The sequence below is a fragment of the Peromyscus eremicus genome, chromosome 9, assembly GCF_949786415.1.
Source record: "Peromyscus eremicus chromosome 9, PerEre_H2_v1, whole genome shotgun sequence".
In the NCBI taxonomy this organism is placed as follows: Eukaryota; Metazoa; Chordata; class Mammalia; order Rodentia; family Cricetidae; genus Peromyscus; species Peromyscus eremicus.
Window position 1 is genome coordinate 20,350,236 of NC_081425.1, and position 24,031 is coordinate 20,374,266.

Genomic DNA, 24,031 nt, shown 5'->3' on the forward strand with positions numbered 1-24,031 from the left:
CTGCCTTGAGAGTATACACCAGGAAGGTGGCCATCAGTGAACCAGGACACAGGCACTTATTTATCAGACAACACATATGCCAGTGCTCTGCGTCTGATGAGCCTGACCTTCTCCACCTGCAGAGCTGGGAGGGACAAATCTCCACTGTTTATGATGCAGTTTGCCACTACAGTCTGAGATGGCTTTATTCTATATTAAGCTGATCTCAGAGAGAGCACTAAACATCCATGACACCAAACAGAACATCACAATTAGTAGCTCAAACAAAAGTTTCACCTTTGGAAACTAGGTCACTTCGTAGAAAAACAAAGGGTAGTGCTTGCAAAGGGCGGGGTAGAAGCAAAAAAGCATAATAGATTTCCTATACAAGTCAAAAATGAAAGGAAAAAAAAAAGAACCATGCCACTAAAACCAGCTTGAGTTAATTAAAATGCAGTGATAAATATATTTAAAGTGTGTATTATTTTTAACCCACCATAGTCACGAAGGCTATTCCCACTAGATTTACCAACTTCCTCAAGTATAATTTAATCATTTTACTGTTTTCCTCAAAGTTCTCATTGACTCTCAAAATAGATGTCAGCTTCACAAAAATGGTGATAGTACGTGAACGCTAGTAAACAAGGCCTGATTTAAATTTCCAAGAAGTCCCTTCTCCCCTTGCCCAGGGCTGCTATCATTGCCACATATTAAAGATTCTATCCTCGCAGCAGAAGAGGAAGCACGGCTCCTAATCTTCCTCCCATGTGATGACCCTAGCAAGTCACGTGGCTTCTCAAAGTTCATTTTTCACATTTGCAAAATGAACGAGCTCAGACGCTAGGTTTTTCCACTCTGAAAGACTGTCATCATTGTGTTACCAGTCCCCTGGCACGTGTTCCTCCCCCCCATCCCCCCATGTTGGCTCTTTTCATTGGACTTCATTGGTCAAAGTCATTGGCCAAAGGAGAAAAAAAAACCCACAAATTATACAGCTGCAAATTCTGAGTCAGCTAAGCAAAAAATAACCTAGTTACTCAGCATTTACATAATGCTGTGTTACCTCTTCAAGCTGTAGTTGGCCATTAGTCAACACCAAACATAATCATAAACAGTAAGAAACAGTGACATGGGAAATTGACATTGACAAAATTTTTTCAGTAGGTCAAAACCAGAAAAAGAAAGAGAGATGTTAAAATTAGGGATGCATGGTTATGCCTATGTAAATCATAAGCCATCTTTCTGAAGAGCTATGAGACAGAACACTTTGGAAGGTGACACCAAAGTCTGTATCAGGCCCACTCCTATGTCTGTGTCTTCCCTCTGTGCTCCACTCACTCTGGTATGACTGAAGCTGAACACTGGGTGTCTTCTTCCCATGAAGGTGGCCTGATCTGGGCCGTTTTGATCTTCCCAGAGGCCCCTTACCTCTTATAATTAGGCAGTTGCATTCAACCTTTCCCTATCATTCACTTTGCATGCCATTGTCTCCCAGAACCTTCACATAAATCAATAGTTACAATCCATCTGTCTTGCCTTTCACATGTGTTGTCTATCTGTCCTCTGCTTTTTTATCTCTTCATTCACAAGCTCTCCTCCTCCTTACACATAGAGATGCCTCGGAGCATCCTCCCTTCCCTTCTCAGTTCCTCCTGGGACTCTGCCCACCCTCATAGGCCTACCATTTCCATCTCTGTTTCCACCTGCTCCCCCAAGCCCATTCTTTTGTTTTCTGCCACATTTTAGCCTTTCTAGGCCTGGTGCTTTATCTTGCATGAGTGAGATTCCTTTGGGACATCACAGCAACCTATCAGCTTTGACCTAACATCCCCTAACCCCATCTCCCTCCTCTCATTTAAATTTCAAGACATTAGAGATGACATTAATTGATGACTGAACTTTAATTTGGGTTAAGGAAAAATTTTGTGGGATTTCAGGATAAAGCTTTTTATTTTAAATAGTAATAACCAAATAAAATGTCTTCTTTGGGGCTGAAGTGATGGGAAGATAGTTCCATAAAGTGTTTACCTTGTAAGAATAAAGACATGAGATCTAGTCTAAGACCCACATTAAAAAAATAAAAAGTCCTGAGCCTGACAGTGTGTGTAATCTTAGCAGGAGTGGTAGGTGAGGCCCCTGGAGCTCACTGGCCAGCCAGCCTAGCTTCCTCGACAAGTTCCAGGTCTGTGAGAGAACCCATCTCAAAAAAGAAAGGTAGGCAGCTTCTTAGGAACAACACCTAAGTCCTCTGACACTATGAATGCACACATGTGCATGAGTACCAACACACACACATATATACACACACATACAACCAATGTATTTAGTGTTATACAGATACAAGAGAAGTAGATACGCAAATAATTAAATGATACTAACATGTCTGTTGTAGTAGAGACATGATTTAGGTAGAAAAAAATATATAACCAGATGCCCCCTTTCACAGGATTAGAGCATTTATTAGAAGACAATAAAACTGGATGTTTGTGTCACTATCACTGTATATTTTAATCTTTTGAAGGACAGAATTATCCTTTTGATATCTCCACATACTGTACTTGTGTGTCATAGTTACTCAGTAATTGCTGAACAGAACTGCAGCCTTAGTTATGCTTAGTACCAAGAGAAAGATTTAGTTAGTTATATCTGAACTAAATCTTAAAAGATGAGTTGGAAGTTTCAATGGAGATAAAATTATAAACTAGCGTTTGTAAAATCATGGCAGTATGAAATGATAATAGCAATAATAACAGCTACCATATGTAACATCTAGTATTCCAGAAAGTCTGCTAAGTTTAATTCTAACATCAATTGCACAATCAACAACAGCATAATTTTATAGCTGAAGCAGCTGAGACATGTAATAATGCATTTAAAATAATAACAACATGCTCATGGTTACACTACAGCTGAGTAGTGAAACTGATATATACACACACACATCCCCAGGGGACAGTATGTATCTATTATCCAAAGCCCTCAAGCTAGATCACGCTGGACACTCATTCAGAAACAATCCAGCTCCTGCATCTAACCCGCTCATCACTGCGTTGCCACTGTCTCCCGGCCCCTCTGAGCGGATGGATAGCCATCTGTCCTCACACCCTTGTGATCATCCTTTTCATGACTCAGCTCTCCTATCTGAGAGCTGCTCTTAAAGTCTATCTCATCTTTGCTTCTCTCTGCTATAATTTTCCTGTTTCTAGTTAGTATGCGTCTGTTTCTAGTGCTTTCTCTTCCTCCTGTCTCTGTCTCATTTTCATGCCTTCTGAGAGAAACTCACTGTAGTAGAGGAATCATCTACAGTCACCATCTGTGGGTTTGATCAACCCAGCAACCAACTCTCATTTTAGAAATGTCCTAGTATAGACTAGGGTAGTGATAGAACACACAATAGTGAATGAACCAATACTCCCCCTTTCTGCCCAGCCTGCCCATGGACAAGCAAGTCATTTGGCCAAAGATGGACAAGTACAGAGACCTCTGAAGCTCAGTCCATCAAAGGATCAGCAGGAGAAGCAGCAAGCTGAAAATGTTTCTCACCTGGTAGAACATTTGCTGTTCCTCTCCATGACCCCAGGCAGATGCTCCAGGGAACTCTCGTTTCTAAAGCTCTTGCTGGCTCCTGTCAGTATATGAGCCAGCCATCTATCCAGTGGATTTCCTATTGAGGTTAAATTAGATGGAATAATTTTCTATTGCTTGCAAATAGGAACCCAACAGAACTCCTGTAGTTTTGGCTCTCACATCTGAGCTGCCTTTGGCTATGGCCTTTACATCTGCTGCTTCTGGCTGAAGCTCCTGTCCATAATCCAATTTGCTGAAACCAGGGTGGCAAGGCCATGGGACCAAACTCATGGCAGCTTCTGTCTACAGACCCACTGTGGCCTCTGTGTTCAGGAGGGGGCCGATTCTCCTCTCACAGAGTCTAAAGCAGTATTTCGGGAAAGCTGATGTCATGTTTATATCCTGGGGGGATTAAGACAGTGAGCAGTGAAAGTCTGAAGATACTTGAGAAGGAAGCAGGGATGGAAACAAAGATGGAGGTAGACACAGGGGAGGGATTCATTTGGGAAATAAGAAGCATCACTTCACCCTCCCCTGGAGAGAAGAGATAAGGGGGTGTTTGTAAAGGTGAACACTTTTAGTTAGCCTAGAGAACCGGATGGAGTTATGTAAATAGTCTGTGTCCTCTAGGACATGAGAGCTAAGGTCATCTGCTGACAGTGTCGGAGTGAGAGGAGGATTTGCTGAGATGAGTGAATTCTGTAAAAGCTGCCATGAGAAGCTGGAGAGGAAGGCCATTGGTAGCTGGCAGAAGGATCCTTAAGCTGCACAGAGGCAGCGGTTTCTATTTGCATCTGCTAACAGCAATTAGCCACTCCACAGACATGTTTCAGACAAAGGACTCACACATCGTCTCTGAATCTTTTCCAGAGAACCATCAGGGACTTGCAGACTTGAATGAATTTCACAGAGCAGCAAGAGATTTTATGTAGCTTTTCAATCTTACAGCTTTGTAACTGTTCAGACTGAGCTTCTTTGCTGGTCCAGAAGGTAAGAAAAATCGGAGCAAAGGAAGGAGACTACTGAAATTTGCTCTTAAAGAATCTGGATGTTCGTCTGATTCAATTCTTTCTGAGATGAAGTTGTCAACTTTGCATACCAAAGTATGAAAGAAAAGTCAGGCAAAAACATCCTTACCAGATACTTAGCAGATACCAGATACTCTGGTTAAAAAAAAAAAAAAAAAAAAAAAAAAAAAAAAAAAAAAAAAAACTTGCCAGAGCATTTAGAATTGATATTCCTATCAAGTTGTTAAAGGTGATTTTTAAAAATTATTATGGGTGGGAAATGTAGCCATCAAAACAGCCCTTGTTTATACTGAAGAGAACAGTGGAAGGCTCATGTCCCAAGTCTCTGAGGAATAAGGTACGCGGTTTGGGCAAACTGTGTGTGTGGTTGTATGCAGGGATGCACACACAATGATTAACCCTTAACACTCCCTGTCTGTTGGATCTGGGAAGCAATTTCACCGATACATGTGTTGTAGACTTCACTGTAGACTGCCAGTTAAACTCATGAGGTACAAATGTGTTTCTGACACACTAGGAAATGAACAACAGCATCAGCCGGCCAGACCCAAAAGAAGATAACATCTGGATACAATTCAACACGCAGTTTTAGCTTTTGTTGCATTTTGAGTGAAAAATGGTTGGCTGAACAACTACCTATTTAAGTAATTGAAGGCTGGTACTCTCAAAGAAGCCTCCTGTCTTATGACCAGAGTGGCAGGGGCCATCACGCAGAATATCAAGAATCTGGGTAGAATTCCAGAAGTAGTTTTCCTTATAATTGATGATTCAGACAAAAGCAGCTTGATCCTCAACAAAAAATGAGAGAGAGAGACAGACAGAGAGAAAGAGAGAGAGAGAGAGAGAGAGAGAGAGAGAGAGAGAGAGAGAGAGAGAGAGAGAGAGGGGAGAGGGAGAGAGAGAGAATTCTTCAATAGTCTGACACAGAAGGGTTGATTTCCTTAACTCTTCCGAGATCTAGGGGTTTCAAATCAAGACAAAATGAGTCAAAATAGAGATTAAAATCTATCAGGCAATCGGGTTTTTATTTGAGACTAGATTTACTCTGGAGAGAAACAAAGATAAGTCCATTTGCAACTTGATGTAACTCATCGCAGCCGCTAGAGGCCAGTCACGACACTGAGGATGTGAGGCTAGTCCTCCGACCACAGTCTTAAAATGAAAGCCGCTGGCAGGATTTTGAAAGCATTTGCTTGACAAATAGAAAGAGGGAAGAGAAAGAGAAGATAGCATTTTGTTGATCGTTTTCATATAAAATTAACGAGAAACAGCAGTAAACAGGTCACACAAGCCTGCGCGCGTTCTTATTTCCAGGAGAGCAGACTCCTGCCTTCGGCGGACAGTTGTAGGACGGTGATTCAGCAAGTAGGATGCAGCAATGAGGTCAGACTCTCAATCCACTCTGTGATTTAACCTGCCTACCAAACAGCAAAAGATCTGGGCGGCGGGGCAACCGCACCACAACAAAACACAAATCACTGCCACCCGACCTCACGGAACCTTCCACCTCCGATGCATTGGTAGGTTGTTCCGTATGGTGGTGGTGAGTGTGTGTGTGTGTGTGTGTGTGTGTGTGTGTGTGTGTGTGTGTGTCTGTGTCTCTGTGTCTGTGTGTGTTTGTGTCTGTGTGTGTTCAGTATAAATGATGCCTTTTTAGATTGTGAAGTCAAAACGATTCTTTAAAAACACAATCCCCACAGCTCTATTTAACCCATGCTATTTGTGGGAGGTGAGGAAGAAGTGACTCACATGACCACAGAAAACACTTGTGAAAATGCAGATGAGGCGGTGGCAGGCATTGAAAGCACTGATCTCTGGGGCTCTGAAAACAAATAATGCACTGGACTGGGGGCGGGGAAGACGATCAAGAATCAATTCCAGATGTTAGGGAAAATAGCTGATCTAAAGCTAATAAAGACTGTTACATCTTCTGTTAGTTCTATGCTCAAATGTTGCTCCTAGCCATTTTAAGACAGAAAAATCTATGTACTATGTAGTGCATCAGGAGGCATTTTGGACATCTGCTATTGCTGAACTCATGGGAATGTGACCATAGAGTTTGCAAATGTTAAAAGCAACTGAAGACTCCTCGGGGACTCCAGGCATGCATGTGAAGAGTGATAACAGAAGTCATACACCCGATGCAGAACTCTCTGGCCAGTGTCCATCCTTCCACACTTGACATCCTGAATTCCTGAAGGAAAAGTCTCTTGGATGCTTTGAGGAACATCCAAGGCCTAGTTCCTTAAAGTCAAATGACTTGTCCCAGTTTGTTGGCAGGAAAAGGAAATAAGAGAGAAACTTAGCTCTGTGACCACTTCTCCAACCATCTGTCTAAAACATAGCTGCAATTAATTTATTGAACATATTTTCTCATACTGTATTTTTAGTTAGTTAAATGCTTCTCACATGAGTACAGAGAGAAACAAATCATATGATCAAATGTTAAGAGGTTCTATAATGAGTCTTTTGATCACATTTTGTTCTAACCTCCTCTGAGAATCCATGTGACCTTGGACTTGTGGTTCCTATTCTTTCCATAACAGTGATTTGAATGGGAACAGTAGAACCAGGAAGGGTGGGAGAATTTGGCCACATGGGTTCATTGGGGTCCTTCTACTTACAGTAAGAGACAACTCCTGCAATTCCTGAAGAGACCGTTGTGGGCTGCATGCCCTGAATACCAAAGGCGTTTTATGTACCTACGTCTACTGCAGGCGAGAGCCCAGACTGTCTTGCAACTGTCAGGACAAGCTCCAATGCAAGTGTGAAAGCACGGATCCTGAGGTGCCCGCAAGGTTTAGATTGTGACGCCTGGGTAAAATGCGCAGTTGAATAGATTGTAGAGATTTCCTCTGAAACTTGCCTGGTCTTGCCAGAAAAGAGAAATGCACTTCCATCATTTCTAATTGTACCTTTTAGACTGTTTTATAATCACTGCACACTCCTGAAGCAAAGCTGTGTCTCCAACCTTCTAAAACTTCCCAGGACCATATTGCTCATTTGTAGCTCACTAAAGGGAGAGGGACTGCCTGAATGGGATTGCAGTACTAAGAAAGGGAGGGGCCCCCCACACATGTCCCCAGTTACCCTTCGCTTCCAGTCTACCTCAGCTCTATGTACCAGCGGTACAACCCAGAGCCTGTACAAATGTAAGTTAAAAACAAACTTGATGTCAACATAAACAGTGAAATAAAGTTCCGTTTACTTGTTTCAGAGGTGGGAGGGAGACTTCAAGATTCAATGTGGTCTCTTACTATATAACAGCACCAATCATGAAAAATAAGCGTGGGGTGCTTATGTCCAGTGCCTCTTCCACCCCCTTCCCTCTCACTCTCCTTTCCCGACTCCTTTCCATTGTTGCATTTTTCTTTGTTATTATTCTTTAACTAGATAAAATGAAGAAGCTAGTGTTTCTCCTTTTGAAAATATAAAAAGTAAGAGAAACGTGGAGGGACTCAACATCCCACAAAATCGTCCCAGTGTAACAGAACAGTCCTCAGTGTATAATAGTGGTGATGGTTTCATTGTGGGGGAAAAATGGCAGATTCATAATTTTAGTCTATCAACTATGTATATTTTAAATGTCAATATACTTTCTGAAAATATTATTTTTTACTCAGCATCAAGGTAACAGATTTCTTTATGGCATTCCTTACATTGTTTCTGTGGACCCTTCCAATCCTCCTTCATCTCTCTGCCTCTCCATCACCTTTTCCTTCCCATAATTCCACTCCACCGAGATGTCATGTTTATTCTATTACCCTTTACACGCCTTCCCTCATAGCCTATTTTTCCATTCTCATGGGCCTGTTCCCAGGTTTCTGGTCTCTACCCACACTCACTCACACATAAATAAGTGCAAACACAATTTAGAAGCTAGGATCCACGTATGAGAAAGAACATGTGTATTTGTCCTACGTTGTCTTATTTATAATATTTTCTAGTTCCATCCTCCTTTCGCATATTTCAATTTTCTTCATGGCTGAATGAAATTCCATTGTGTATATGTATGTGCCACACTTCATTAACCAGTCATCTGCTGACGGACATTCAGGCAGACTCCACTTCCTTGCTATTTAACTTCATTTCTACAATCCATTGTACCAAATGCACCATAGTTTCCCAACTGTATGGAGTTCTGAAGACGTTATATATGCTCTTCAAAGCTACCATGATTTTTCTTAATGTTGCAGGCTCATTTGACTCAAAAAAATAAAATGAGGGAGCAGGCAAGGTGACTCGGCAGATAAAGCCACTAGCTGCCAAGTGTGATGCCCTAAGTTCAGCCACCAGGCCCCACACAGTGGAAGGAGAAAACTGACTCCCACAAGCTGTCCTCTGACGCCCACTCATATACTGTGGTTCTCTCTCTCTCTCTCTCTCTCTCTCTCTCTCTCTCTCTCTCTCTCTCTCTCTCACACACACACACACACACACACACACACACCAGACTGGTCTACACATCAAGTTTCACGACAGCCAGGGCTACATAGGGAGAGCCTGTGTTAAAAAAAAAAAAAAAAAAAAAAAAATCAGAATAAAAGGAGAGATTGACTCATGACATCTGTGCCCACAACCGGTTAATTTTCCACCAAACTATTTTTCCTTTTTACTTGAGCACATTGTTAAATGACATGTCACTGCCACTTTTCCCGTTGGATACAGCCTGGTGCAGAGCGTCTATCGGGGGAGTATGAGGAGAGGTGGTGTAAACCTGCTCCCAGGCTTGGCTCCAACACCCTCCCACCCATAGTTCTTCTCCTCTTTGTTTTTCCACTTGTACTTACCCAGTTCTAAGGATCCAGAGAAGCTTCTCGAAGCCTACAATGCTACTTGAGGTAAGTTACCTGGAAGACTTAACTAGCTAACCAGGCTAACACTATACTATGAACAATGAACTTTATTTGGGATTTTTCTATGCAAATTTTTTAAATTTTGAAAATTTGAAGTTCTGTTTAACTTTCTTAAACTTGCCAAAAGTCACTTAGATTTTTCTTTCTCTTCTGGCAAAGAACGTGCCTAAAATTTCCCAGAAAAATGAGGAAGTTACTAATTTTGGCCTCTGCCAGCCAAATTGCCAAACCGAGGAAACTGGCGTTATTCTAAAGATCTTTCTGGGTGGAATTCAGCTGGACGAGAGGGTCAAGCTCCCCGGAAGTGTGGATGCAGTGATCTGCTGGGTTCTCCCTACTGTTAACCCAAGCAGTGTCGACATGGCAAAGACACTGGAAATATTAAAATTAGAAAATGAGTAAATATAAGCTATATGCAGGAAGCCTTCAAGGAGGGTCTTCCTCTAGTTCATAGGTAGATGGGAGTGGGTAAAGACCCTCGGAACAATGAACTTCAGTACGACAATTCACTGAAGGACAGGACAGGGGAAAAGGCACGAAGAAGTGGAGAAGGAACATGAGAAGGACATGCAAGTGGAGATGGGAAGCAGGGATTGGAGAAACCGCTTGAGACTCCTCTAAAAGACTCCAAAGAGTCCTAAGATTCTGGCCATGAATGAGAAGGAAACAGTAACAGCCATCTTGGACCCGACTTTCCAGGCCTTCTCGATCTCTTCTCCATTTTATTTACCATCCCCTGTGCATCCTGCTCTCTGGTGGCTTCCTTATCATGTCACACCCCGCCCCCCAGCCTTCTTTTGAGACAGCAAATGATTTTCTGATTTTGCATAGGAAGTTTGAAGAACAACCCACTAAACTAGACACAAAAGACAGACTGACCACTTTCTCGTTCTTCTCCAGGCCGTGCCCCACAGTAAAGCTTCAAGGTATACCCCAGACCTCAGCATACAGTCACAGGCACTTTGACCTGCTACAGCTCAGCACAGACCACCCATCACGCCAAACCTTGTGCTTCTATGCAGTGATTTTGTTCAGATATGAAAATAAATAAATCTTGCCCTCAGTTTTTTGGTTTTTTTTTTTTTTTTTTTTTTTTTTTTTTTTCTGATTCTCTGGAATTTGCTTCCACTGAGGAAGAATGAGCAATCAACTTCTCTGCAGGAAACACCCATTTTTCTGGGAAAATTTAAGCAGATTCCTTCCTAGGAGAGAAAGGAAAGACCAAAAGGCTTTTGGCAAAGTTTTCAGACCTAATTGTCTAAGAAAACGACATTTCACAATTATAAGACGGTGAGGCAGTAGGAGTTTTGATTTGATGTTGTCTGTTCTTGCCAAAGGGTTCCCGACTCCCTTTACTCTCTCATTTGGCCCTGAGAACTGAATTAGCTAACACTTGGACAGCCAGGGCTTGTCCAGGGCCTAGACTCAGTGCTTCTGTTTAAGGTCATCAGACTGACTGGAAGCCGGGCTCGTCCTTTGGAGCCACAGAGCCTTGAGCTGGCTTGGCGACTGGCCTTTGTTTCTTTATCTCTGAAATGAGAGGAGACTGGTGGACAAAGCTCTGGTCTCCTGCACCCCCTTGACTGGCCTCTGAGTCAACAGAGACGTTGCTCTTTGTTTCTATACCCTCAGTGGAGAGGTGTGCTTATTATCATAATACTGGGATCTTTCTGACCTCTCACTCTAAAGTGATCATTCAATAATTCTCTACCACATTACCCTGATTTGTTTCCACTCACAGAAATAGTCACATTTGGTAAAATATTGAATATTTATGCATAATTCCTTACTATCTGAAATTATTCTTTTAAAAACCTTCATTGCTTCCATTGTGAATCACATGCACACATCCCCATTCACCCAGACACATTAGACATAAGTTAGATGAGTCCTCAGGCTTCATCTGCTTGTGTCTTACTGCACAGTACCATACCTAGCGTTCAGTACGTAATCACCACATTTAGTGAACAAGCGCACAAACTCAAAATGTGCTGTGAGTCAATACTTGATCTTGCTGGCCTTGGGGTGCTTCCCTAGAATGAGGAGATCCCACAGAAGATAGAGGGGGCCCTACGACATAAAGTCAGATCTGAGGGGGAGGCTGGAGAGAGGTAGGAGTAAGGATGGACAGAGAGCAAGAAAACGGGATTTCTATGACCTCCCGCTAAGAACAAACTCAGCCGCCAAGGGATGCAGTAGAGAAACATCTGCACTTTGCTTTTGAATTTCGATATCCCTAATAGACACATTAAGCCGGAGGCCATTCTTGCTGGGCTTCCTAAACCATCTGAAATGTAACAAGGTGTCAGATCTGTGATACTTATCTCCCAGTGGTAGTGTGAGGATTAAAATGGATTAAAGTACATAATGTCTGTAGCATGCTGTTACAGAACAAGCATTAGCCTCGGCTGCTAGGATCCCTCCTCTCCAGGAATTTTCAGCATCTCTTTGGGTACACATCATTCTTTTGAACATTTAGGCATGGCCTCAGAGCTCATGGCTAAAATTACCTCCTGTTACTGCATCTTTCCCTATTGACCTCCCTGCTTCTCTGAACCCACCCACAACAAAGCTTGGCCCACCAGAATCGAATTACAGACACTGCTCCTTCCAAGGCCAACGTGACTTCCCTATTGTCAAGAACCAGAAAAAGCACATCCAGAATCGCCCATCTTTGCAGCATCCCACATTCTTTAGCACTCATTATTCGAATTCCTTTTTCTTGGTCTCACAGACACCACACTCACCACATCTCCTCCTCATCGGTATGGCCACTACTTTTGTCTCTGAAATGCTGACTCTTCCTCTGACAGTTGATTTTTAAATCTTGCAGTTCCTTAGCATGCGGCCTTTTAAACTTTTCTTCCTTCAATATTCTCTTCTGTTTCTATTTTTTTTTCTATTTATATGGCAACTCCCAAATTAATATTCTCTAGTTTTTGTATGTCAGTTCCAGATCTGTCTATTAGAGTGTTTATGTGACATGTTTGTATGTATGTCTTAAAGACATCACAAGCCTTATGTGCACAAAATCAGGCTCCTGCTTTCTCCCAGTGCAGCCTAAACTAGCGTGTTCCTTCTCCATTCTTTTCCATCTTGTAAGTGGGATCTCCATTCTCCTAGAAAATAGGAGTCTCTTCCTTAAGTATTGTGACCCATGTACCACTAAGTCCTGCCAATCTTTTCTCCCAACCTTTCTCCTCCTAACCATCTCTGCTTCCTTTACAGTGATCTCTACTTCCATCATCTCTCATCTAAAATAGTTTAATCTCCACCAGCTTTCTTCTATTATATTTCACCATTTGAATATAATCACAGCCTAAGCTAATACTTTAAAATTTAATTTTGGTCATAGCAAATAGAATAGAATTTAACTTTTCCAAATCCAGCTCAACACATCTAGCTTCTGCCGACATAAAAATTCAGTTCCTCATCCTTACCAGGCACCAAGCACATGGCTCTTGTCTTTGTCATTATTCTATTGCTGTGAAGAGACATCGGGAACAAGGCAACTCTTGAAAAGAAAACTTTTAAATGGGGGCTTGCTTACAGATTCGGAGGTTAGTCCATTGTCATCATGGCGGAGACCATGGTGTCAGGCAGGCAGGCATGGCCCTGGAAAAGTAGCTGTGAGTCATATCCTGATCCACAGGCAGCAGACAGAGGGAGAGACACTGGGCCTGACATGGGCTTTTGAAGCCTCAGAGCCCACTCCCAGTGACACACCTCCCTCAACACAGAGGTGTCTACTCCAACAAGGACATACCTCCAAATCCTTCCAAAGAGTTCATCAGCTGGGGACCAGGCATTCAAATATATGCACCTCTGGGGGCCATTCTCATTCAAACCACCGTTCTTCTTCCATCCTCTGCATCTGCTGAGCTGTTTCCCACCCACCCCTGCACCTTCGCATACCTACTTCCCCTGCATGGAGTGGCTTCTTCTTTACTTGCAATCTCTTAGGATCTCTGAGGGCCCCATTTAAGAATCATTATGATTTGGTAATCTAACCTAATTCCTTCCTTGTGTTCTCCTGTACTTTGTTTTTTTCTTTTCACATCATTCAACATGATTTGTATTTATAGAACCAACATGTGTTGGTGGCTGCGATCTATCTAGCATCTAGCACAGAGCTTAGTATACAATCTGCAAATTACGGGGTTTTTTTTAATATTTATTTTTATCACTTTAAAATTTTTTCTATATGTGTGTCTGTGTGTGGGTGTGTGCATGTGAGTACAAATACCCATGGAGTTCAGCAAAAGACGTTAAATCTCCTAGAGTTGGAGTTGTGAGCCCCCTGACATGGGTGCTGGGAATAGAGATTGAGTCCTATGGAAGAGCACTAAATCTTAACTGATGAGTCTTCTCCATATCTCCCAGATAGCAAATATTTCAGGAAATACTGTCATTACTTAGTTGTAGTAATATTGAGATTTATGGTAGCATCATCCTATACAGAGGTATTTGGGAACTCAGAAGCATTCTCGCTTTGGAGGGATATGGTGCAAAAATGTATACAGAACACTCCTGAAAGAGTGCACTGACGCCTAAAGCGACACACACGTGTTTCTAGTGAAAGTCACAAACAGCCACTTAGAAGGTCAGGTCTAACACAATCGGCAATGAGGTCGTGAAAACAAAGGTTTTGAGAGTTTAGATTGAAGTGCTTTTGTTGTTCTTGTCCCTCACCCCTTCTCTTGGACAAGAGAACTCCGCCTTGTCTGAGCCTGACTCTGCTGCTGCTATTCTTGACTCACAGAACTTACGCTCTAGGGACTGTCCTCACGCTTCCATGTGCGTGTCTGCTCACACCTCAGAGGGTCTCACCTGTAAGCTCAGTGCAGCATCACAAGCTATTGAGTATTCTCCACAGCAATTACTTTATCTTCAATTGTCTTGTCTCTAAAATTAAACAATCCTGACACTTTCAACCGAAAGTTAGGAAGGATTAACATACAAAGGATCAAACGAAGGGAGAAACAGGAAGGACTTCAGAGTCCATCAAAAGTGTGTCTAGATGCTCTCAGTCCTGCCTGCTCACCTGTCCTTCAGCATCTCTGTAGGTGTAAATGCCTGAGATAAATTTCACACAAGTGTTTGGATGAGAACCTGAGCTATAAAATGCCTGATAGAGTATTGTAAACTACAGAAACTACGGTAAAATCATTCCCACACTGCTATTTTTGGCTTGAAACTTTGACACAGAAAGGTAATCTTGAAAATTATTATAACACAAAATAAATAGGAAAATAAGACTTTTAAGGCACTATAGAAAAGTGAAAGGAGAATGATAAACAGTTAAAAATTAATAGGATGAAAGGTATATGGAACAGAAACTGGCTTTAGCAAGTAAGAAAATATTTTATAAGTATCTTCAACTTACTGTGAAATCTGCATTTCTAAATATATCCAAAAGACAAAAGGCCATTCAATGTTTATATCTTTAATGTAAGTGGCGATATACAAGTTTCCAAAAGGAAATTTTTGAAGATGGAATACCATTTTTCTTAATTTACATTTAACATTTGAAACTATAAAATAAATCCAAAGTTTAACTCTGTTCTTTCTGAATTCAAAGGCACAATGATGTACCCTAAAGTCAATGGCTGCCATTAAAAACGTGAGTTTACACAAGCAAAAATCTTCCAGGCACATTTTAGTCAACGTTAACGGAGTAGAAACATAGGATTTGGGAAAACACAACTTATTCTGTCTGAAATTAAGAAAAGGGCCAATGTAACACAAATCTTAAAACAGTCTTTTAATAAAAAAGAAAACCCAGAGCCAGAATGTTGGGATAAATGCTGAAAGATTAGAGAGACAAAGGAACAAGCCACAGCCACCACCTCTTACCTCACCAGCTCCTCGGCCTGAAAAACCCTCAGCCAATAGGCCTCTGGCCAAATGAGCGTCCTCAGTCAAAAAGGCTTTAGTTCCTGTCTCCTCACGCCTTATACACCTTTCTCCACCCAGCCATCACCTCCTGGGATTTAAGGCACGTGTGCTTTCCCAGTACTGGGATTAAGGTGTGGGCCACCACTACCTGGCCTCTAGGTTTAATCTAGTGGCTTGTTCTGTTCTCTGATCTTCAGGCAAATTTTATTAGGGTACACAATATATCACCACAGGACAAACGTGAAGATACAATTAAAATAAGTTTAAATTTTGTTCTTTCATTTTTCTAAATTATGGTAAAATATATGTAACATATAACTTGCCATTTAACCAGTTTTAAATGTATATTTTTGTGGCTTTAAATCCAGTCACTTTGCTATGCAACCAGTGCCTTCATCCATCTCCAGAACACTTTCATCCTCTCAAACAGAAACTATGTGCCCACTAGACAATAACTTCTCTTTCCCCATCTCTCCTCCCCCTGGAAACCAGCATTCCACGTTATATCTCTGTGAACACGGCTCTTCTGGGCACTTCACATAGGCTTAATAATACAACATTCGTCCTCTGTAACCATCATTTCACTTCGCACGTCTTTAAGGTTCATGCATAAAGAATTTCAATACAATCATGAAGTGTTATGTTCTATCAATTTCCCACTTGGGCTTTATCTGTTCATCAGTAGCTGGCCACTTGTGCTGCTTCCTCTCTTTGGCTACTGTGAATTATGTATCTTCTAGACTCTTCTTAAAGTGTTTCTTATAAAATGCTTTCTGGAAACTTTTCCAGCAAAGTAAAACAGACACCTGTTTTCAGTCAAAAGGAAATCTAGCCAGGTATGGGGTGGACATACTTGTAAGTTCAGCTATTCAACAGTCTGAAGTAGACCTTGTCTCTAAATAAAACAAAAACAAAAGACCAGACCAGTCAGGAAAGATGTCTGCTTTGTTCAATAATACTACAATTACCTTCTTGTGAGTCACAAGTGTCATTTGTTGAAAAGTACATTGTTCTTTTAACTATCCTCTCTACCAGTCATCAATTTTAGAATTCATGTAGTATATAGATTGCCATTAAACATCTAGTAACTCAATTCTTGCTACTGAAAGATAATAACCATTTGCCAAACTTACCAAGACAGTATCAAGAACAGAGAACAAACACTCATTTCCTGATTTAGCAGGGAATTAAATTTGTATCAACTTTATGAGCACATACATACTTCAGAATCACTATAGTCCAAACACCAGGTAGATTATAGGATGAGGTTCTATTTAAACCCTATGTAAATAAGTTTATTTTTAAGAATCCATCATATATGACCCTATGAGATGAAGTCCAAATGAAAGACTCCCAGAAATTATACCATAGAAGTGTAATATGGGAGACACCTTCAAGCTCACCATGGGAAACTCCATTTTGTATGAGGCCAAATAGCAGTGATTTTCCATCATGTCAAATAGCCAGGCTCTGTAAATGATCTCTGTAAATGATCTTCAAGGAGGAAGGAGATTAACCAGTTAGTAGCATCCTACATCTTACCACAAGGAAGGACATGGTACAATTTAGTAATTTTTCAAGGCAACTTACTGAGAAGTTATTTCAGATTTTCTGGCCCCAGAGACTAGAGACCATAAATTCAAATCTGTCATCCCAGGAACTACTATGCTATTAAAATGGATGAGTTTATCAAAGGGAAGATCGTTTTGATAGCTCACCTTATTGAGTGTTCCTCAGAGGTGAACCATCGTTTTGTTCAGTCATACTCACATCTTTTCACAGTCTAGCCCTGCTTCCTATGATGAAAACTGGATCATCTCTCTCACATTCAGCTTCTATCTGCATGCTCAGCGCTGACTCTCAATGGGATTTTATCTTGAATCCACAGAGGAATAGCTTTTGGTTTATGTCCTGTAAAGAAATTCAGAAAAAGACACCCAACTGTTGCTACTAAATGTGTGCCACTCAAAGATGGCAATACTGGCATCTGTTACAAAATGCTGTTTGCTCCCTCCTACAATATCACGTTTGGCAATAGGAAGGAATAAAGATAATTCACTTATCTTGTTTGACTAATAAATGATTCAGTCCATGTAGCAAACGCTAAGCAAAAAGAGTTTCTTGGTTCCTGGGGCGGCAGGGAGGCTGTTTACACTTCCAAACACAAAATCAGTAAATTTGCGAATGCATTATTTTCTTACTTTTTAAATGTTTGTACTCACTGGGCCTCTGCTATGCCTTTGGAATCTTCTGTGTGTGCATTTGGTGGATAGAACGTAAAGTATTATCAGAACAAAGAAAGTGAAGGGATCCGGGACACGAGGCCTTTAGGCTTGCAGCTCTGTCTGTGGTATTGGGAACATGAAAGGTGTAGAAATAAATACTGATTGTATGCATGTGTAAATGTGTGTATACACGGTATGTATTTACACACAAACAAACAGAAGCACACATACAGCAAGCCGGCGGAAAGTCTCCCACTGTTTCCTATCACCTGCCCTGGCCTGAGACATGCCCTGCATACAATGTCTCCTACATGGAATCATCTATAGGTTCTTCCTTGGAGGTATTTGCAACAACGCTTCACTAAAGGTCACACTTGGTTTTACTCTCTCAATGTCGTCACAATTATTCAGCAAAGTATACCTTAGACAAGCAAACAAACAAACAAGATAAAAAAAGAAGCCAGTTAAGCCGGGAGATTCAATTTTCCATTTATGACTTAGATGAGAAAGGCTATTTTTTCCTAAGACTTTTTCTAAAGCAGCCAGCTGGCTTGCATTTCATAAGCCAGTTCCAGTATGTGCTCTTGTGTTCACAGCTGAGTCTCTGTTATTTGGCAACATTTCTTGGTTATTTAACCTAAATGGAAACAAACAGAAACCACAGTCATGTCCCTGGATGAACATATAGTCTAGTTTGCTTCATGACCACTTACTAAGCAGCAAACATTCACACAGATCTTAAGAAAGGTGAGCATTCTTATCCTTACTTCAGCAAAGGCAATAAAGAGAGAAATTAAATATGCACACTCAAATCCCAATCTAATTGTTGATATAGAAACACATAAAAAGTAGTGTAAACACACGTGCGCATGTGAGAGTGGAACAGAGGGAAAACCGCACAGAAGGGAAGCCGGACGAAGGAGATGCGTAAAACCCAGTGCCGCTGAAGCCAGTGCTCGGCTCCTTCACAGAACTGTGCTTGTGCTTCTGTCTTTCTGCCACTCTGGGGATCAAACCCAGGGCATGGCTCATGCTCTACCGCTGAGCTATCTCCAGCCCTTTCTAGAAACAAAAAACAAGTCTCCCAAACTCTTGTGTTAGTGCTTCCAACAGTATGTCTAAATTCACATCCATTTGTGCCGGTTTTCCTTAAACCGTGGGTAGTGTTGTACACTAAACCTGTGGTTCCACATACGTAAGAGCTGCAGGTCGCAGGGCCGTGGTGGTGCACACCTTTAATCCCAGCACTTGGGAGGCAGAGGCAGGCAATCTCTGTGAGTTCGAAGCCAGCCAGGTCTACAGAGTGAGTTCCAGAACAGGCAGGACTACACAGAGAAGCCCTGTCTCGGAAAAAAAAAAAAAAAAAAAAAAACCAACTAAACAAACAATAAAACAAAAAGCTGGAGGTTAATTGGTGACTAGGAACTAAATATGACTTCCAGGGAAACTTCGGTGTCTGTATAGCTATGTGATCTGAGTGGAACTTAGCTGCCACAAAACATCAAGTTCACCCTGCACAGCCGAGGCAGGAATGCACCAGGTTCCTACCACTTACTAACTGTACATTGGCCACAGGAAAGCGCTGAGATGATACTTAGTTAGCCAAGTCCTGCTCCTCCAAGACCAGTCAAATGAGTGGGAGATTCAACAAGGCTCTAGGAGACAAAACCACTTACCTGTCTATCTTAGGTCCAAACCACTTTCCATAAGCAGGGGTTCTATTCTGCTTCTGCTGCATGTTCAATGTGGGTCACGTGCTCCCTGCTTCTGTTTTGCCTTTAGTTACCTATAATCTACCAAATGCAGGACCATGCCTTAGAAATAACTTTTTTGAAATAAAAAAAATCAATTAAATAACCAATGACAAATAATTTATAGCAAAATTTGTTTCTTGTTTGGAAATATTAACCAAAATGTTTTAAGGATTAAATTTATCTTTGTCTTTGACTTGGCTTGTTCACAGAATAATCTTCTACCCAAACTTCTAAAAACTGAGTCTATGTCTCTGTTGAGGATGGCTTTTGATATTAATATGACCGTGTCATCCAGATGCCTGTGTCTTTAGAAAGGCTCATTATTCATCTGTTTCTGTCCATAAGCTCAGTGGTCAGAAAGACTCATAGCCAGGGGTCATGTTGCATTGCCCTGTCAGCTCATTGCAACAGATCTAATTTCTTAACAGCTTCATCAACAATTATTGAAGGTTAAGTTTCTACATGTGTTTGACTAAAAAGACTCGCTGTGGCCAAATTAACAAATCCAAGCAAGTAAAACAGACCAAAAAGAACCTTATTTTGGTGTCACATATATTTATACAGTTTTAAACATTGATGAATAAAGCATAGTTTGGGAAAAATGTAAAGTGATTGCGAGTATTATTGCCATAAGTAGTGGTTCTCAAAGGTCTTGACCCTTGCCCTGGCTCCTGTTGCTATAATCATATTTAATATGACTCCACCCAACTCAACTATGGCCACATTACAGAGTATAAGTATTTCATCATGAATTGAAAAAAATAACGACTATACATTAATCAGTTGTGTGGATTGTGAAGAGCTGCACAACCATAATCTAAAACAACCAAAAATGGGTTAACAAAGGCAAAGGGAGACGGCCGCAAGGCCATGTCACAAATCTAACCATGTATTTTAACTGTAGGTCTACATTAAGCCTGCCTAGGCCATTCCCTCAAAGGAGTCTGTGATCATAATATACATTTAAGGAAGAATTTTCCATAAAGTGGCACTATCTGGAAATCATTAAGAATCATTCTGAGGGGCTGGAGCATTGGCTCAGTGGTTAAGAGAATTGTTGTTCTTTCAGAAGACATGGGTTTAGTTCCTAACACTCGTACATAGGCTCACAACAGTCTGTAGCTCCAGTTCCAGGGGATTTGATGCTCTCTCTGGCATCTGCTGGACCTAAGCATGAACATGGTGCACAAACATGCATGCAAGTGAAACATTCATATACATAAAACTGAAAAGAGAAAAGGAAAGAAAGAAGGAAGGGAGGGAGGGAGGGAGGGAGGAAGGAAAGAAGGAAGGAAGGGTTGCTGTTAAACTATCTCCTTGAACTTTTTCAGTGACTATGTCCTTACATAATTATCTTCTTACCATGGGTACTTGGACTTTTCAGATTTAATCATATACTATTTTTGTAACATAATTAACTGTTATGGATCTGCCCATCATCTTCCCTAACCAAGAGCAAGAATTACTGATTTTCCTATGCCCTATGGCCTCATATCTCTAAAAGTAAACTCAATCATTGGAATTGTGTAAACAAAAACCTCAGCAATCAAAACACATATTTTAGTTGTTTTATTTCTTTAAAGAATTTTAAGCCAGGCAGTGGTGGCACATGCCTTTAATCCCAGCACTCAGAGAAGCAAAATTGGGTTTCTGTGAGTTCAGTCCAGCCTGGTCTACAGAGTGAGTTGCAGGACAGCCAGAGCTACACTGAGAAACCCCTCTCTTGAAAACCAAAACCAAAACAAAAATTTAAATATATGCTTTAACATTTTGTACATTGTCCATTCATTAGTATCATAAAATTTCTTGGTGATATCAAGAAAACAATATGCAAACAAATTTAAAGTTTTTTAAATATAAATTTTATGTCAAAATTTCATAATTCTTAATTTCCTCTGCTCTGAATATGAACTTTCAGCAAGTCATATTTACTGCCAGTTCTCAAGGAAATATCTTTGCTTGAATGTTAGAGTCTGAATGTCATCTACTAATAAGATTTGAATCCACATTATTTAATTTTCTACTAGGAGTCTTGCTCCCACAGGTTGCTAATTACCTCTTGTCTGCATGACCTCTTTCTCCTGGTAAACTGTGGAGTCTTCAAGGACAGAATCCATGAAACGGGCATATTAAAAGTTTGTTGATGAGTAGCTGTATAGTTGAGATCATACTGGTCTGAAATACAGCTCACTGGGATCATGGTATTACATCACTTCAGTGATTACAGTTATACCTTTCATTCCAAATACAAGATGTTAATGCATTCCTTTACTTTCCATGAAATCTGTAAAGAAAGCACAAAAACATGAGGATAAATATTATAGAATATAAAGTAATATCCATTCACCATTACTAAAGACATCTAGTTATGTAAAACTAGTAGCAAAAACGCAAAATACATCGTGATATTTTCTTTCAGAACCACAAAGATACATGTATTACCTATCCAAATATTGACACAAAGAATTCATTCTGGTGTAAAGTACAATGTACCCTAAATCAAAGTTTACATGTATTACAGTTCTTCTGTGCTCGGGAAAAGGAAGACCAACCAAGAATTTAGACCAAAATTTGGAGAAAGAGTCAGAATAATTGTGATTATTTGTTACACAGCAATGATAAACTAATGTAAGATGCCTAATCTCTCAAAGGTTTGCTCCAAATACTAACAATGCACTGTGATCATCAGAACTATGCTACAATTCATACTTAGAAAAGTCGATGTAGACTAGAAGGGGTAAGGAGGCTTTCAATGATCTATAATTGCCCTGGCAGACTCATCATAATCAGGCCACTATCAGGAGGTTTTTCTCTAGCTACTGCAGGTACACTCCTACCTGATTAGTCCTGATCTTCCTCCTTTCTCCTCTGAGCCCCTTCAGTCACCTTGGTGGCCTGTGTTTATTGGGGCTGATTTTGTTCCAAGATATCAAGCAGAAAGAAAAAGGCAGTCTGTGCTTCAAGAATCCTCACTCCTCAAGCACCTTCTATTCCTGAAACATCATTTAATTCTATTCTAAACAGACATGACCTTAAATTTTATAAGTTCCCATTTCCTGGTGTCAGGTGTTTGCCAAAAATGTAAACTATTTAAGACAAGGGTTTCTCTTCTCTCGTCTATAGCGGTGGGGTTAAATTTTAGGTGACATTTCCTATAAAGGCAAGCTCACTGGTCTAAAAGCAGTTTTGTAAAGCCTAGTGTGGTGGGTTACGTCTTTAAGCCCAGCACTCAGGAGGCAGAGGCAGGTGGATCTCTGAGTTCTAGGCCAGCCTGGTCTACAGAGCAAGTTCTAGGACACAGAGAAACCCTGTCTCAAAGTAAAATAAAATAAAATTTATTTCAAGTGGCTGAGCTAAGTTGAAAAAGGCTGGGCAAAACAATTGGGCAATGTGTATCCTGAGTACAAATGTGAAGTGGAAAGGACTTCAAACTAATGAAAGGGATACAATTGAGTTGTCTAGAGCCTCAGGAATCGAAATAATTGAGCTAAAGAATCACTTCTTGTGAGCCCCAGAAGAGAGAGGAGCTTGTTACTTTCCCTGGGAACCCAAGATGGCATAGGCAGGGCTGTAACACACATACTCAGTAGAATGAGTGCCAGGTAGTCAGGCCTGGACCTTGTTTTTTGTTTTATTGTTGCTGTTGTTATTTTTCATGTGCAAATTGCTTCCTGCTTTAATAATCGGTAGACATCAGGGCCCTCAGTCACGTCTGAGTTCAGTGTGAATGAGGAGGTGACAAAAGATGAGGAACTGGTTGAGTCATCTTTACCAGTTTTTACCCTGGCAGCTCTCACTGGCAAACACTCAGCTGGAAAGTGCCCATCTTCACGGCCCAGGGCAAACTTGAGCAAGCAGACATGGTTGCAACACTAGAAACTGAGAAAGAAGGCAAAGGAAAACGGACTCCACTCCACTTCAGCGCTTTTTCAGAAATTCCTATTATTAGGAAAAGTCTTGGGTGTTAATCTTGGGCAACTTTATGAAGCGACACAATGTTCTGCATCCTCCTTTGATGACTTTTGGCTTTCTCCTTGCTTGTCTTCCCTCCTCCATCCCAGTGGTCTTCCAGAAAGCATGCTTCCTGAGTTACAGCGTGCTGCTAAGGGCTCCCTCTCATTGGGAGTGGGTCCCATGAAGTCCTAGATGACTAAGAGGTACTCTGTTAACAACTAGCCTCTACCTGTCAGGGGCCTATCCTCCTCAGCTGTGGTGTCCTTCACCACACTGGGTATGGAGTCCTGCTCTGGACCTTGAGAAATGCAATTTAGCAGATTCCATTATTAACAGAGGCTTGTCAAACAGTGGGGGTCAATGTGGTAAACTCCCTCTTTCTGGACTCCCTTGATCCTGGGAGCACAACAGCAGGGGTCCAACACAGAGCCTTGTAGCAAGCAGAAAGCAAGTAAGTACTACAAGGTTCTCTCAAGGTTGACCTGCATATGAGCAAACCATTGTTTTTGAATAGAGTGAAACTATTATGCTACATGCTACCTCAGTTGGGTTTTGATGATGTGAATGCCTCCTCCTAGCTTTCATGATATCAGAAGGCACCATACAAGATTCTAAAGGGGAGAAGCAGCCAATAGTCCTACCCAGCTACCATGCCTATGAACCACAATAACCAGCATGGTCTCTGGGGTTTGGGGTTTTTTTTTTTTTTTGGTTTTTTGTTTTGTTTTGTTTTTAGTTTTTTGTTGTTGATTTCAGTTCATTTGGTTCAA

At 41.1% G+C, this 24,031-nt stretch overlaps 2 long non-coding RNA genes across 2 annotated transcripts; one reads left to right on the forward strand and one right to left on the reverse strand.

Annotated features, from left to right (window-relative positions):
- Positions 1–5,927: 5,927 nt before the first annotated feature.
- On the forward strand, positions 5,928–9,422 carry LOC131919865 (uncharacterized). Its single transcript, XR_009381439.1, has 3 exons — positions 5,928–6,094; positions 7,201–7,361; positions 9,243–9,422. It is a non-coding gene; the product is annotated as an uncharacterized LOC131919865 (long non-coding RNA).
- Positions 9,423–14,898: 5,476 nt separating this feature from the next.
- On the reverse strand, positions 14,899–21,587 carry LOC131919866 (uncharacterized). The gene is made up of 5 exons (XR_009381440.1): positions 21,364–21,587; positions 19,230–19,346; positions 17,099–17,239; positions 16,732–16,809; positions 14,899–16,223 (listed from the first exon to the last, which is right to left on the reverse strand). It is a non-coding gene; the product is annotated as an uncharacterized LOC131919866 (long non-coding RNA).
- Positions 21,588–24,031: the final 2,444 nt, after the last annotated feature.